The sequence below is a fragment of the Cervus elaphus genome, chromosome 10 (genome assembly GCF_910594005.1).
Source record: "Cervus elaphus chromosome 10, mCerEla1.1, whole genome shotgun sequence".
NCBI classification, from domain to species: domain Eukaryota; kingdom Metazoa; phylum Chordata; class Mammalia; order Artiodactyla; family Cervidae; genus Cervus; species Cervus elaphus.
This window is the reverse complement of record NC_057824.1, coordinates 47,019,707-47,034,929: the sequence shown is the minus strand read 5'-3', so window position 1 is coordinate 47,034,929 and position 15,223 is coordinate 47,019,707. Positions and strand designations below refer to the sequence as shown.

Below are 15,223 nucleotides of genomic sequence, written 5' to 3'. Positions count from 1 at the left end.
AGGCCCCCTGCCCAGGGGCCAGATTTCCCCATCACGGGTCCTGGCCCTGGACTCTGTGGCAGAGAACAGGCTCATCCTGGGGTACCCCTCCATCCTGGGGTAGCCGAGGAGAGGTGAGGCAAGGCCTGCAGACCCCCATGGTTCAAACCCCAAAGACTCGGTGCTGACAAGGCAGCCCCCGCTCCGCTGTGAGCCCCTGAGAGTGTAACTAAACATCCATGCTTCACCCACACGCTTGCCTCCAAGTGAGGATGGGATGAGGGCTGAGGATGGAATGAAGGCTGATGTGGAAACAGCAGGTGACCGGCCTGTGAGGGGCTGTGGGTCTCCCAAGAGAGAGCGGCCTCCCACCGTGCGTGTGTGTGTGTGTGTGTGTGTGTGTGTGTGTGCAGCAGGGGGTCGGACCTCAGTCAGAGAAAGCCTCCTCCAGGAGGCGGCTGGAGTTCCAGGCAGACACAGAGCGGGGGGGGCCTGCAGGGCACATTCCAGCTGAGCTTGCCGCATGTGCAAAGGCCCAGAATGTTTATACCTTGGTGAGACGTTTCATATAAATACAGTCTCAAATCCAAGAAAGCCCAGACCTCTGGCAAACCACACGTCTGGGTTTCTCCTCTGCCCTGGAGCCCAGGGCTCGGCAGGGCGTGTGGCCCGACACAGCCTGCTCTTCCCGCCAGCTTCCACCCCAACAGCGCCACACCGTGCACCCCAAAAGGGGTCCCCCTCTACTACCGTCCAGTCCCTCAGCCCCAGCCTTACTCTGCCTGCTTCCTCCTCCCCACCGTCTCCCTCCCAAGCCCAAGGACCACCTTCAGCCTGTTCTCAACACGTGCCAGGAGTCGGGAAGCGATGGGGGACCCTCCCCTGGGACCCCCGAGTCTCTCTCTTTCACAGTTTTTGCTCCCTGAGTCCCTAAAGTAGAGGGAACATGAACTTCCAGCTTGTATATATATATGTATATTTTATAATTTTTTCGTTTACTTAATTTTGGCTGTGCCGGGTCTTTGTTGCTGGGTGGGCTTTTCCCTAGTGACGGTGAGCAGGGCTACTCTCTAGTAGTCGGACTTCTCACTGCGGTGGCTTCTGTTGGAGAGCATGGGTTCTCGGGCGTGCGGCTCCTGGGCTCTAGAGCACAGACTCGATAGTCGTGGCACACAGGCTTAGTTGCTTCACGGCTTGTGGGATCTTCCCGGACACAGGGATCAACCCTGTGTCTCCTGCATTGGCAGGAGGATTCTTTACCAACTGAACCACCAGGGATGCCTTACATTTTACTTTTTCAATCTCTTTTTGGCCCTCAAGCACGGAGGGTTCATTTCCGTTGTTTTCAGCCCCCTAGCCCTGCCCTCCCCGGTCATCTTTCTAATGCGGGTTCTTTTTTTCACATGTGTTCTTACAAATGTGGACTAGTGACTGCCTAGTAGGTGGGGGGCTTCCTTTCAGGGGGATGATGTGTCCCAGAACTATAAAGAGGGCGTGATTGCACAACATCATGCACCTGGACTGCACATTTTATTTATTTATTTTTTTTTCTTTTTTTTTTTTTTAATATATATTTATTTATTTATTTGACTGCATGAGGTCTTAGTTACAGCACATGGGATCTTGTTCCCTGACCAGGGTTTGAACCCGGGCCCCCTGCATTGGGAGCACAGAGTCTTAGCCACTGAACCACCAGGGAAGTCCCTGGACTGCACATTTTAAAATGGTAAATGGAGGGGGGAGCTTTCCCAGTGGTCCAGTGGTTAAGATTCCTGGCTTCCAATTCAGGGAGCACCGGTTCAATCCCTGGTCTGGGAACCAAGATCCCACATGCATGGCCAAAAAATAACATTAAATTAAATTTAAAATAATAAAATGGGTAATGTTATGTGAATTTTAGCTCAATTTTTTAAAATGTACATCACTATTTGGGGGGATTTTTTTAAATTTATTTGAGTGGAATTGGGCTATGGGCTGTACTTCTTTTTTACTTTTTCCATGCAGGGCTCTGTTTTTAAGATCTAACAGCATGGTCCTGTCTCCATCGGGCTGGTCACTTTGCACAGTGACCTACACTGTACACCCAGATCCCAGCGTGGTCACCAAGGGTACCCCTCTGCCTGCCACCGAGAGCAGTGTGGCTGTGGATGCCCCCTTGTGGGCCTGGGTGGCAGTGTTTTGATGATACTGCCGGGTCTGAAGGGACCTGTGCACTTAATGAAGCCCTGCTAGACGACCCTCCATCAGGGCTGGTCACTCCTGCCCACATTCATGCCAGTATTTAGCATTACCTGGCTCTCTAATGGCCGTCCCCGGTGGCTCAGATGGTGAAGAATCCACCTGCAATGAGGGAGACCTGGGTTCGATCCCTGGGTTGGGAAGATACCCTGGAGGAGGTCTTGGCAACCCACTCCAGTGATTCTTGTCTGGAGAATCCCCACAGACAGAGGAGCCTGGCGGGCTACAGTCCATGGGGTGGCAAAGAGTCGGACACGACCGAGAGACCAAGCACACACTATTACCCAGCAGTCTGATGAGTGTTAAGAAATATCTCATTATTGGTCTTCCTTGGTGGCTCAGTGGTGAAGAGTCCATCTGCCAGTGCAGGAGACACAGGTTCGATCCCTGGTGCAGGAAGATCCCACATGACGCAGAGGAACTAAGCCCGTGTGACCCAACTATTGAGCATGTGCTCTAGAGCCTGGGAGCTGCAACTACTGAACCCATATGCTCCAACTGCTGAAGCCTGCATGTCCTAGAGTCCATGCTCCTCAATAAGAGAAGCCACCGCAATGAGAAGCCTGTATACCACAACTAGAGACAGCCCATGCGGCGAAGAAGACCCAGGGCAGCCATAAACAAATAAAATTTGAAAAAAATATATTTCATTATTGTTTTAATTCCCTGGCCTTAAAGGCTTCCCTGGTGGTTCATCTGGTAAAGAATCTGCCTGCAGTGTGGGAGACCTGGGTTCAATCTCTGGGTTGGGAAGATCCCCTGGAGAAAGCTACTCACTCCAGTATTCTGGCCTGGAGAATTCCGTGGACTATATAGTCCATGGGGTCATAAAAGTTGGACACGGCTGAGCAACTTTCACTTTCATTGTTTTAATTAGCATTTCTCTGATTATCAGTGAGTTTGAGTCTCTTTTCCTATGTTCTCTATTTGGATGTGTCTTCTCTGCAAATTGTCCGCTCATAGCCTTTAGCCCATTTTTCTACTGGGGCTGCTGTCTTTTTCTCCTTGCCCTGCAGGCATTCTTTGTCTATTTCAGATCACAGTTCCTCGTTGCTTAAAAACCACGATATGTCATCATCCTCCCATCTGTCATTTCCAGAACCCTTAGTTCCATATGGATATTTTTGAGGAGCTCGATAAACTTACTCTAAAATTGACACAGAAGACAGATCCGTGAATGGCCAGGTGACCTGGAAGTGCTGAGAGCACAGGGTTCACTTGCCTGCCCAGCCTGAGCCCACAGAACAGAGCTGCTGGGAGAAAACCGTTTGGTGTGGGTGCGGGAACGGAGAAGCGGGTGGCAGCAGACACGCAAGCTCGGGGCAGTTTAACACACTCCAGGTCCACGGGGAAAGGGCGGAGGGCTTATTAGGGTTGAGGAGATGGGCTCACTTGACCGAGACAAATTACAGCCTCCTCCCTGTCTAATATCTCATAAACAGGTAACTCCAGGTGGACTAAAGACAGAAATGTAAAAGGCAAGGTTCTGAATTTGCGAGAATCAACTGTTGGAGAATAGCTTTATAACACAGGAGCGGGGAAGGGCTTCTTCAAACAAAACCCCCGAAGCACAGATCTGAAGGCAGAAACGGCGGGCCCCGTAGCCTTATCCAGGGGAAGTGGCATTTCCTCCCGGATGCCAGCCTGGACCCTGCCCACCTGGTGAGTCATGGGCGCTCTCGAGGCTGGCGGCCTGGCCCGCCCTTCCTGTCGGTCCCCAGGCGGGAGCAGCGTGCAGTGCCCTGCTTATCTCACCCTTGCCCAGGCCCTGCAGACATGAGGTCAGGGCCGGGGATATGCTGGGGGGTGGGAGGGGGGGCAGGGGTCAGGGAGAGGTCAGCGGTCACTGGCAAAGCTGTCACTGCCCTTTCAAAGTGGGAGTGGAAGACAAAGCAGGCCTTGAGCGACCCCGCCAGCCCCTGGGGCTGGGGGCACAAGTGCAAGGCTCCTGTCTTCTGGGATGGCAGGGGTGAGGGGAACAGGGACATGTGTGTGGCAGCCTAGCCCTGGACCCAGTCTGGGATTCTCTCTGCACCCGCTCCTACCTCCCAGCATCCTCTCCAGTTTCTCCATCGGTTCTTTGTTACCAGCTCTTCCAGCCAGACTGAGAACAAGCCAAGAGTGTGTGTCCCTCCGTCTGGGCGCCTCCCTGGGGCCTATCCCGTATCTGTGGGTCACCCTTCGGGTCTCCCCGCACCAGCCCTGTCCCCAGGGCACTCCAAGTCCAGGGTGGGCTGAGTCCTTCTCAGAAGCAGGGTGCGCGGACACCTGGGCGCCCGGGTCCAAGCCCGGCGTGTCTGTGACCCTGCGTGTGCAGTTCTGTCCCACCGTCTGCCCCCTTGTCTTGTCCCTGAGTCTGAGCCGCCTGTGTCGACCGCTCTTCCCAGAAGGTCCCTGATGAGTGGCACAGGATGGTGTGCCCTCCACCTGCCTCTGGGCATTCTGGCCAGTGCTGGGCAGCAGTCTGCAAGCTGGGCAGTCAGTGAACCAGCAAATATTCATTCAGGGGTGTATAGGTCAGCCTCGAGGGGCTTACAGCCTGGTCTGCCAGCCTGCCGGGACCAGGAGGAGGATCTAGATGTAGTTGTCTGCTCTGGCCAGCACTGTTATTTGTCTCTGCAGCTCAAAGACCACCCCCCAACCCCAAGGCCTTCCCCTTCTGGGGGAGGGGTGTCAGATCTGAGGGTCTTTGTTCCAGGTGAGTGGGGGAGGAGGGAACCTGGTCCTTACCTCCCTTCACCCACCTCCCTGCAGGGAACCCAACATGCAAGTGTTATTGAAGTTTTCTCGAATACACATAGCTAAATGATAATAGATAGATGTGTGTGCGTGCTCCGTCTCTTCAGCCACGTCCAACTCTTTGTGACCCCATGAACAGTAGCCAACCAGGCTCCTCTGCCCATGGGGATTCTCCAGGCAAGAATACTGGAGTGGGTTGCCATGCCCTCCTCCAGGGCGTCTTCCTGACCCAGGGATCAAACCTGTTTTTCCTACGTCACAGGCCGATTCCTTACCCCTTGAGCCACTTAGGAAGCCCAGACAGGCAGGTAGATAAATAAACAAACATTTGATTTGTATGTTCTTGCTTGGTCTCTAAGTTGTATCCAACTCTTTTGCGACCCCATGGACTGTAGTCCACCAGGATCTTCTGTCTATGGAATTCTCTAGGCAAGAATACTGGAGTGGGTAGCCATCTCCTTCTCCAGGGGATCTTCCTGACCCAGAGATGGAACCCACATCTCCTGCATTGCAAGTGGACTCTACCGCTGAGCCAGCAGGAAAGCCCAGATTTGTATGTACACACACACATATGTACATACATATATATTCAAATACTGTGACTAATTTTTGAACTCTTTAATCACAGTATTATATTACTGGGTTTCCCAGAAAGTTCATTTGGGTTTTTCATACCATCTTACGGAAAAATCTGAACGAACTTTCTGGCCTACCCATTGTTCCTCTAGAAAAGCACAAAAATCATATGTGAACTCTCATCAAATCCAATGTGAATTTTCGCAAACTGAGCACATTTGTGTTGACAGCACCCAAATCAATATAGAGACCTTTGCCAGGTCCCCCAAAAGCCACCTTACACCCCCTTTCTGTCTTGATGACTGCTCCCTCCCACCCCAGGATGACCACTCTGCCAGCCTCTCTCACCATAGACAAATTTTGCCTGTTTCTGAACTGGATGTAACTGGAATCCTAGACTATGTCCTCTTTTACGTCTGAGGTTCAGCAAAGCTATCGTGTGTAGCTGCCAGTGTCATGTTTATATGTTTATTTGATGCGGCCAATGGCCTGTGCCTGCCCTTCACCACCTGAGTTCTCAGGAGTCCACCCCTCGGATCTCTGAAGGTACCCCAAAACACTCTTGGGGCCCCTCCTGGGCCCTGCAGCCCCTTCCTGGGTACCAGTGGGTGGTATTCTGCACATAGGATGTGACGCCCTGAAGGCCATCCGAAGATGCAAGTCTGGTCGTGTGGCCCCTCTGCTTTGAAACTGCCGTGGCTCCCACTCACCTCTATAAAAGCCACGCTTGGAGGGATCCGGCCCCGCTGGCCTCCCTGCCTTTTTCTTTCCACTCGCCACTCTCAGGCACCCTACTCAAAGCCCAGCCTTCGATTCCTGGCTTGTGTGGTTTCTGAATTGCGGTTACCCTAATTGCAATGTCCCTGTCTCCCTTTAAACTAGCAAACATCTTCTTGTCTTTGAAGACTTGGCTGAAATGCGCCCTCCTCCAGGAAGCCTTCTCTGACTGCTAAGGCAGGGTCAGTGCCTCCTCTGGGCCCCCACAGCCTCCTGCTCCCCTCAAAGTACCCCCATTCCTCCATTTCAGTAGCATCAGTTCACGTGACCTTAGTGCATCTGGCTTGGGAAAGATGTCAAGGGGTCCTGGCCAGGGACCCCAAAGGAGAACCATCTCCACAGGGGTGAGCCAGTTTCTCCTCCAAGCTGGCTAGGCAGCAGAGAAGGCAGTGTGACCCTTTGGGTCAGAAGCTAGTCTTGGACAGCACCTCTGATCTGGGTCTCCTGTGACTCCTCCAGTTTCCCCCAACCAGGATCCCACAGCCCTCTAACAGGGCCCTCCATCTGCCCTGTTGCGGCCCAAAGGTAGCTGCTCATCCCCAGATCTGATCACGATGCTCCCTGTCTCAAACCCTCCATGGCTCCCCAGTGCCTTGGGCCCACATCTTGGTGTGGTTCCTGTGGTCTGCTGACCTCCCCAGCCTCACATCTCAACACCCACGGCTCATCCCCAGCACTTCATTCCATCAGATAGACCATGGGCGGTTCCCCAAACTCTGCCCCCTGAGCCTTCGCCCACCACACTGCTCTGCCCAGAGCTCTCTTTCCATCCCCCAGCCTGACCCCAGGTACTTTAGAAATGGGTCCTGTTCTTTCAGAGAGGACTGACTGCTCCGCCTTGTCCCCCGGCACCCCCTGTACCATCTGTCCTAGACCTTGAGATGCTGGGGGAGCTCCTCTGTGTTTGTCTATCGTCCCCTCTAGACTGTAGATGCTGCATGGTGCTGCACCGTGCCTGGGGCCTGGCACGCAGTGAATGTTTGTCCGATGAAGGAGTGAATGCGCCCATTTCACAGACAAGGGACGTGAGGCCCAGAAGAGCAGTGACAGGGCCTCTGATCCTCTGTGAAGTGCAGACACAGGCCCTGGACTTTCTCAGAGGGTGTGGGCCAGTTTCTAGCCTCTAGGGTCTGCCCTCTCTCCACCCGACCCCGGATCATCCCCTGCAGGGAAGAGTAGGCTTGACCACCCCTCCAGGAGCCAGGAAAAGCAGGGTACCCTGGAGCAGTCTTTGGAGAACTTCAGGGTTGCTTCCTGAGAACCAAGTCACCAGGACATCTGTCCTGCAGAGCTGGGAGCTCCGGATAGGCCCTAGGCTCACCTCTGGGCCCCCCTCTGCCTCCCCGGCTGGGTGGGACTCAGGGTGGGGCGAGCAGCAAGGGGAGGACGTGGCTGGAGATGGGAGGTGTTGGGGAGAGGCAGGCCTGATTTATGAGGCAAGCAGTGATGGGACCACTTGGCAAGGTGGGCACGCACGACAGACCCTTGGAGATAAGAGGCCAGAAGTATGTGAGCAATGTAAACAGCAGGGGGCAGACACCCCAGCTGCACCCCCGCCCCGTACCAGCTGGAGACACCGGGACTGGGGCAGGCCAAGGACAGAAGGTGTCAGGACCTTCCAGGACCAGGCCCACCTTGCCCCACGAGCTGGCCTGAGCCTCTCCTTCTTCGTGAGGAATGGCCACCTCCACACATCGCTTCATCCTCTCAAAGCAAACCTACTCCTTTCTCCCATCCCTGCCTTTGCTCAAGTCCGTCTCTCCTCTTTCTGGCTCATCATAGCCCTTCTCAGCCTCAGCCTTGAGGCTTCCCTGGGGTCCAGTGGTTAAGAATCTGCCTGCCAATGCAGGGGGCATGGGTTCAATCTATGATCTGGGAAGATCCTACATGCCTCGGAGCAACCAAGCCCTTGCGCTACTGCTATGGAACTTGTGCGCCTAGAGCCCGTGCTCTGTAACAAGAGAAGCCACCGCCGGGAAAAGCCTGCACCCCACGACGGGGAAGTAGTCCCCTCTCACTGCGACTAAAGAAAGCCCGTGTAGCAACGAAAATCCAGCACAGCCAAGAATAAATAAGTAAATACAAATCTTTAAAAAAAAAAAGCACAACCTTCCTAAGTGTGCCTCACACTTCATACCACCTCGGGGGCCTTTGCACACATGATGCTTGATACCTTGTCTCTAACCTCCTTCTCTGCACTGATCTGCTGGCAAACTCCTACTCAACCATCAAAACCCATCCCATAAGTCCCCTTCTTGAGAGTCATTCCTGCCTCCCTAAGGTAGGAGAAGGGTTGCCTTCAGCTCCTGCAACCTCCAACCCCATCGCGATCCTCTTGGTCACAGTACTCAGCACTCTTGCCCACCTCTTTGTTTGATGGGCTCTCTAAGGCAGAGGCCTCATGCACGCCCTCTCTGGGTCCCTGACCTCCATCTTAGGCTAACAAGGACTCAGAATCTCCAAGTTCAAGACTAGAGGCTCCCTCCTTTTATAAAGAGGCCAGAAGGATCAGACCTCCAGCGTAATCCACCTCCTATACACACCCACACTCTCTCTGTCATTCCACGTAACCCAGTCCTGGGCCAGAGACCAAGAGTGTCCTGGCCATCACACTTTATCCCGATCAGAGCGGTCATGGGAATGACAAGAACCCCTTAAAGAGGAGGAAACTGAGGCTAGGGGTTGGGGGGCACATACTTATCCAAACCATACTGCAGCCAGCCCAGGCCGGTTGACTGAAATGGCTCTATATCCAGAGAACCCACTGCAGGTACCGGATAGAGGACAACCGGCTGCTACCCGGGCAGGACACACAGATGGGGAAAGTTCAGTGAGTGCAAGGGCAGAGGCTGTACCGGCTGCCTGCTCAGGACGGAGGACACTCGTGGGCAGGGTCATACCAGTTGTCCCCATGGGGGCAGGGAGATGACCAGCTGAGTGCCGGGGGCAGGACCCAGAACCGGGGCGTCGGCTCCGTGACAAGGCTGCTGTCCGCCGGCTGCCTGCACGGACAGGATGGCAGCTGCCTGCCCATGGCGCCGCCACCTGGCACAGACTGTCCTTGGCTGTCGACACGGCCCAGGGACCCACGTCTGCAGACAGGACTGGGCGTCTCAGCAGAGCCCCGCTTCTGCAGACAGCCGAGACCCCTCCTCACAGCCCTCCCGCAGGAATGCGTGACTTGGGATGGAGACTGTGTCATCCAAGAAACATTCCGTGTTTTCCTTGGTGCGTGCTCTGGGAACGTGGCAAGAGCAGCTATCCACACGGCCGGCCACATACTTGGGCGGCTGCCGGAAAGCTGGGCTGCCCGGGGCCAGCCGTGGTCTCCGTCCCAGGAGGACTGGCCCCCGGGAGGCCACCCCCCCACCTCTCTGGAGAACAGGTGGGAATATCCCGGGGCTGGCATCTGGATCGGGAGGAGGAAGGGGAGTGCACTGGGAACGGAGGTCTCCCACCCAGGCCCAGGGCCCTGCTGGCCAAACACTGTCTTTGAGTCTGGGAGACAGACATGGAGGACAGTTCCCTTTCTGGCCACAACCACGTGACTTTGGGCAAGCCACACCATTCTCTGAGCCTCAGTCTTACCCTCCAGACAATGGGCTCCCCTCAAGGTCCTCTCAGCTCTGAGGGGTCTGAAGATAGAACCTGGGTCTTGGAATCTGAGCATCTCATGCCCAAAGGGCTCACTAGAACCACCCCGCCACACCCCGAGACATCAGGGACATGCCAGCCTTTGTGCCTGTGGACATCCTACCTGAAAAACAGCCCCTCTTCCTGCTTTGAGCACAGCGGCCAGCCTGCCATGGTGTCTTGTGGTTTCACACTGGCCCCTGCCCCTGGGCTGCGAGTGGCAAAGCAAAGTGGGAGCAGTGGGGTGTGCTGTCTGCCTTACTCCTCTCTCAAATGGGGAGCCCAGGCCCAGCCCTCAGGTGGCTCTGAAACATCTCTCAGCCTTTGCCTCCTCCGCCCCCTCCCTTCCCCCAGAAAGGCCTCCCACCGAGGCAGTGGGTCTGGATGTCCCTGGGCCCAGAGTCTGAGGGTGGCTGGCACGGAGCACCCCCCTGCCAGCCGGTCCTGAACCTGCCCATGATGGAGTCTGGGGCGGAGGGGTGCACCTGGGCGCCAGCCCCCAGCCGCGGGCCCGTCACTGACTTACCCGGAGTTAACAGCAGCGCTACAGCCCCTTCTGTTTTCAATTGGACGTGGTGGACAGAGCTTAAGGATTTCCATGTTTCCTTAAACATTTCTGGGCTGGGGCCCGGGGCAGGGGCCGAAGACAAGAGACTTCAGGGAGGAGCGGTCGTCACCCCCTGCCCCCTCCTGGAAGGCCAGATCTACGCAGAGACGCAGGGTTGTCGTCCCCCACAGGGCATGGGCACAGACCCCAGATGGGGCCCAGGGCATCCAGCCCTCAACCTTCAGCTGAGCAGCTTCTAGCCTGTGGCAGTGCTAGAGAGGAGTGTCTTCTGGGACCCAAAGAGGTTGAGGTGGGCTTCCCTATCTGAACTGAGCCTGTCCCTCCGTCTCTGGGCCTCTGGCTCTTGCTTGGGGTATATGTATATGTCCATGTGAGAGATGTCAAGGCTATGCCCTGGGAAGCCCAACCTTCTCTGGTTGGCGTTTCAGCTTGGGGGATTTACCAAAGACCTTTCGGGGCCTAATGCACCAGCTTCACAGTTCAGGGCCTCCTTTGGGACCCCCTGGAACTGAGACCCAGGCCTGGGTCAGCCTTTGGATCCCTTGACCAGCCAGGCCTGGCTTCCCTGCCCGCCCCCTGCCCAGCTGGCGTTTGCCTTGGCCTGCCTCTCACCAGCCTTGGGGAGGCCCAAGCGCCTGGACGTGGTCATATCCGGCCCAGCCGTCTAAACAGGCCTGAGGCCCCAGGGCCCGCCGGGCCCAAGGGGAGCCCAAAATAACATCTGAGTCAGCGTCCCTGCAGACACCCCCACCCGTCCGGGCCCACAAGGAGGGGCCTAGAGGCAGCCCAGACCGGGGACTGGGCCGGGGCAAGCGGCCACCTGCTCCAGTGGGGACCCAGCCAGTGACGGTCACAGCTCAGAGGACGGCAGGACCATTAGGGTCACGAGAGGGAGGCTGAGGAGGGGCAGGAGCGGGCGCCCGGCCCTGCGACTCCCGTCTGAGAAGAGTCTGCAGGTGCGGGCAGCCCAGGGTGGTCGAGGTCCCAGGAGGAGGAGAAGTAGGGGGCTGGGGAAACAGAAGGGAGCTCTCAACCCCGCCTAGGGTCAGAGAAGACACCCAGAGGCTAGGAAGTCCTGAAGGATGGGTTGGGTCCGGACAGGACAGGAAGAAGGGACACACAGTAGTCAGGGCTGCAAGATGAACAGAAGCCCCAGGCACCTGGGGGCCCACCCCAGAGCAAGCGGGTTACCCCCACCCCTCGGGGGGCACATATGGGCAACCCAAGACAGCTCCTGCCCTGGGTCTGTAGCCAGAATCTGCCCCCAACCATGACCCAGCAGCCATAGCCGGGATCTCCATCACATGCTGTCTCCCACCCGAGCACAGAAGTGGTCCCAGCAGAAGGGACCGTCTGCCCTGAGGCCCCCACCTCCTCCAACCCCTTCCTCCAGGCGGACCCCAACCCCAGGAGACTCAGAGGAGGGGAGATCCCAAGTCTGGGGCAGGGTCCAGCCTGGGGTCAGGGCTCAGCCGGGGCTGGAAGAGAGGGGCTCCAGGCTGTGAAGCCAGGTTGACAGGGCAAAAGGGACCAGAGTTATGTGGTCCTGGCTCCTCTTTGAAGGTGGTTCCCGGGTACGCCGGCTCGGGGGGTGTTGTGTCCCCAAGAGGGTGGCAGCTCTGAGGTCGTCCTGCCCCTCCTCTCCAGGCCGGGGACAAGAGGCGGATACCTGAGTCCCCGCTGGCCCGCGGCTTAATCCCCCAGCTTTCCTGAGAACGGCTCTGCTGTTCTTGGCCAAGGGCCTCCGCTGAGCCTGGCACGGCCCCGGCTTGGCCCTCACCCGCGAGTGAGGGCTTGGCGGGGGCCCAGCCAGGGCGGTGGACATGATGAAAGTGGAGAACATGGGGCCCGGGCGGGAGGCAGGGGCCCAGCTGGGCTCCGATCGGCGGCTCTGCAGCGGACTTGGGGCTCACCTCCCAGGGCCCCTCTCGTCCAGCCGAGGCGGCAGTGGCCTTTTTCCCAGCTTACCTGGGATAGAAAACAGACAGACCCTGTTCCTTCAGGCCTCTGAAACCAATTAGGGCTTCCCCAGAGGGAAGGAACCAGAAGATTGAGAGCAAAACGCTGATCTTTCCTCCCTCCATCCCTCCCTCCTGTAACAGGCCTTGATTGCATGTCTACCATGTTCCCAGTTCAGTGCCAAAGTCTGCGTAGGGGGCACAGTGATGAATGTTCTACAGAGCCCCGAGCGCCGGGCCACACCCTCCGCCCTGCTCCAGTTTCTCGGAACAGCTCTGAGCCAGGGATCTGAGCGGGACCTTGGGGCGGGGAGGGGGGCCTCCAGTAACGGTTGCTGAACCCCACGCCCAATGTGTGTGCCATGTACTAATTGGTGTCTCACCCACCACCCTCTCTAAGAGACGGGGATGCTGAGGCTCGAGGAGGCTGACTCACCCAAGGTTGAGTCCCAAGTGGAACAGTGGGAGCTTGAACTTGAGATCTGTGAGCACAGACCCTCGTGGGGCAGAGAAGGTGTGTGTAAGCATGCGTCTGTCTATGGTCCCATGTGTGCCCCTCTGAGTGTGCATGTGTGTGTGTGCGTACCTGTCTACGTGTGTGTGCACCTAGGGAAGAGTGGAGAGCCCTGAGGCTGGCTCAGAGAGAGAAGGGTGTCCAGACCAGGGGGCAAGACCAGGGGGATGGTCGTCGGATGGTGCCCAGACAGTCCCCGAGAGTCATTCCAGAACCCCCGGAGTCCCCCTAGGCCATTTCGTTAGCAATTTTCACATCCTTTTGTTACAGGTCTTGTTTGTGGATGGGTTTCGTGAAAGTTATCTGGGGAGAAGCACTTCAGTCATGGAACTTCAGGTACATGCCAAGTTCCATTTTAAAAAAGTTGTACTATAATTTCACCCCAGGGACTAGGACTGGAGGATGAAGGAGTGAGCGACGGCAGGCCGGCAGGATGGCAGATGAACGTCTTGTGAGACCCCCTGATTCATTGATTCTGTATGTTGAATATTGGCATCAAGGAAATCATGGAATGAGGGATATGCCAGCCTAGGGCTTATTTGTCATTGTATCCTCAATGCCCAGTTTTTATCATTCAGTCGTTAAGTCACATCCAGCTCTTTGTGACCCAGTGGACTACAGCACACCAGGCTTCCCTGTCCTTCACTATCTTCCAGAGTTTGCTCAAACTCATGTCCATTAAATCAGTGATGCCAAAAATATTATCAGGGCCTGAAATATTATATTTGTATTTGATTTAAATTGATATTTGGTGAGTGAATGAATGAGCCCCTTTTTGGCTGAATGGGTAACACCTGAGCTTCCAAACTATCTCTCTTTTAATTAAGAGCTGAGTGCCCTTGAATGAGTCATTGAAACTCTACTTTTGACTAATCCTAGTGAGAGTCTTAGACTGGATCAGAGGCATTAAAGACACAGCGTGCAGGGCACAGCGCCCATCTCTTATTTCCAGACAGACGTTACCAAGCAACCGTGCAATTCTCACCTGCTGAAACTGGATATCCCAGAATCCTCTTTAACACCGTTTCAGGCAGCTGGTGCCAGTCAAATGCAGTTGGTGATGGAGCCTATTTGTCATCCTGGTCAGGACAAGCTCCTCTGGTCCATAAATCTATGAACAAATGGAGAGAAGATACGGAGAAGGTCCAGGCTCTGGGGTGGGTTTAGGGAAGAGTAAGGAAGGATCAGTAAGGAGGCTCCACTCCTGCAGATTCCTTATCCCAGTCTGGGGACCCTCAGAGTTGTAGAAACTGATGAGCTTGTCCCACCCCAGGTAAGAATAGACACGCACATGGAGAGAGGATGGGGGACCCCACCTGCTGCCTGAATCCTGACAGAGGTTGGAGCCAACATTCAGTCTGAAAACCACAGGCAGCTCAGAGCTTTTATTAAATCCAGGGCCTGAGGGAAGGGCAGGGGCTAGTGAAAGAGGCGATACAGCCAGCAACACAGGAGGGAAGGACTTCTCCCAAAGGCTGGAGCCACCAAACTTGGAGAGGGGCTGGGTGGGCAGACTGAGGCCTGGCTCTGCTGAGATATAAAATACTCTTGTATTGGGACTTCCCTGTGTGGCCCAATTGTTAGCACGCTCTGCTCCCAAAGCAGGGGACCCAGTTCGATTCCTGGTCGAGGAACTAGATCCCACATGCCATAGCTAAAGATCCCATGTGCCACAACTAAGATCCGGTGCAGCCAAATAAATAATTTTTTTTAATTAGTTCTGTGTCAAAGTAGATCTGAGACCTAAAAGTGAGAAGCAAGACTATAAAGCTTCTAAAAGAAAATGGGAGAATATCTTTAAGACTTTTGAGTAGGCAAAATTTTCTTAAATAGAACAGAAAAAGCACTAACCACTAAAGAAATGCTGATAACTGTGCCTTCATTAAAATCAATTATTTCTGTTCATCAAAAGACAGAAAGGCAAGACAGGCAGGCTACAGAGTAGGAGATCTTTACAACACATACAACTAACCACAGAATTGTATCCGCGTCTATAAAGGACTCTTACAAATCAATAGAAGAATATCAAACAACTCAATTTTCAAAAGTGAATAGAAGTCTTAAATAGGCACGTCACAGACACAGATATTTAAAGGCCCAAAGATCATATGATAAAGAGGTCACCATCATTACTCATCAGAAAGATGAAAGTTAAAACCATAACGAGATACCCCCGTATACACACAGAATGGCTAAAATTTAAACACTGACGATTCTAAATGTTGACAGGATGAGGAATAA

General features: G+C 55.0%; 1 non-coding gene across 1 annotated transcript; it reads right to left on the bottom strand.

The window, feature by feature from the left end:
• Positions 1–1,605: 1,605 nt before the first annotated feature.
• Positions 1,606–1,678, bottom strand: TRNAG-CCC. Its single transcript has one exon. It is a non-coding gene; the product is annotated as a tRNA-Gly (tRNA).
• Between the last annotated feature and the right edge of the window lie 13,545 nt (positions 1,679–15,223).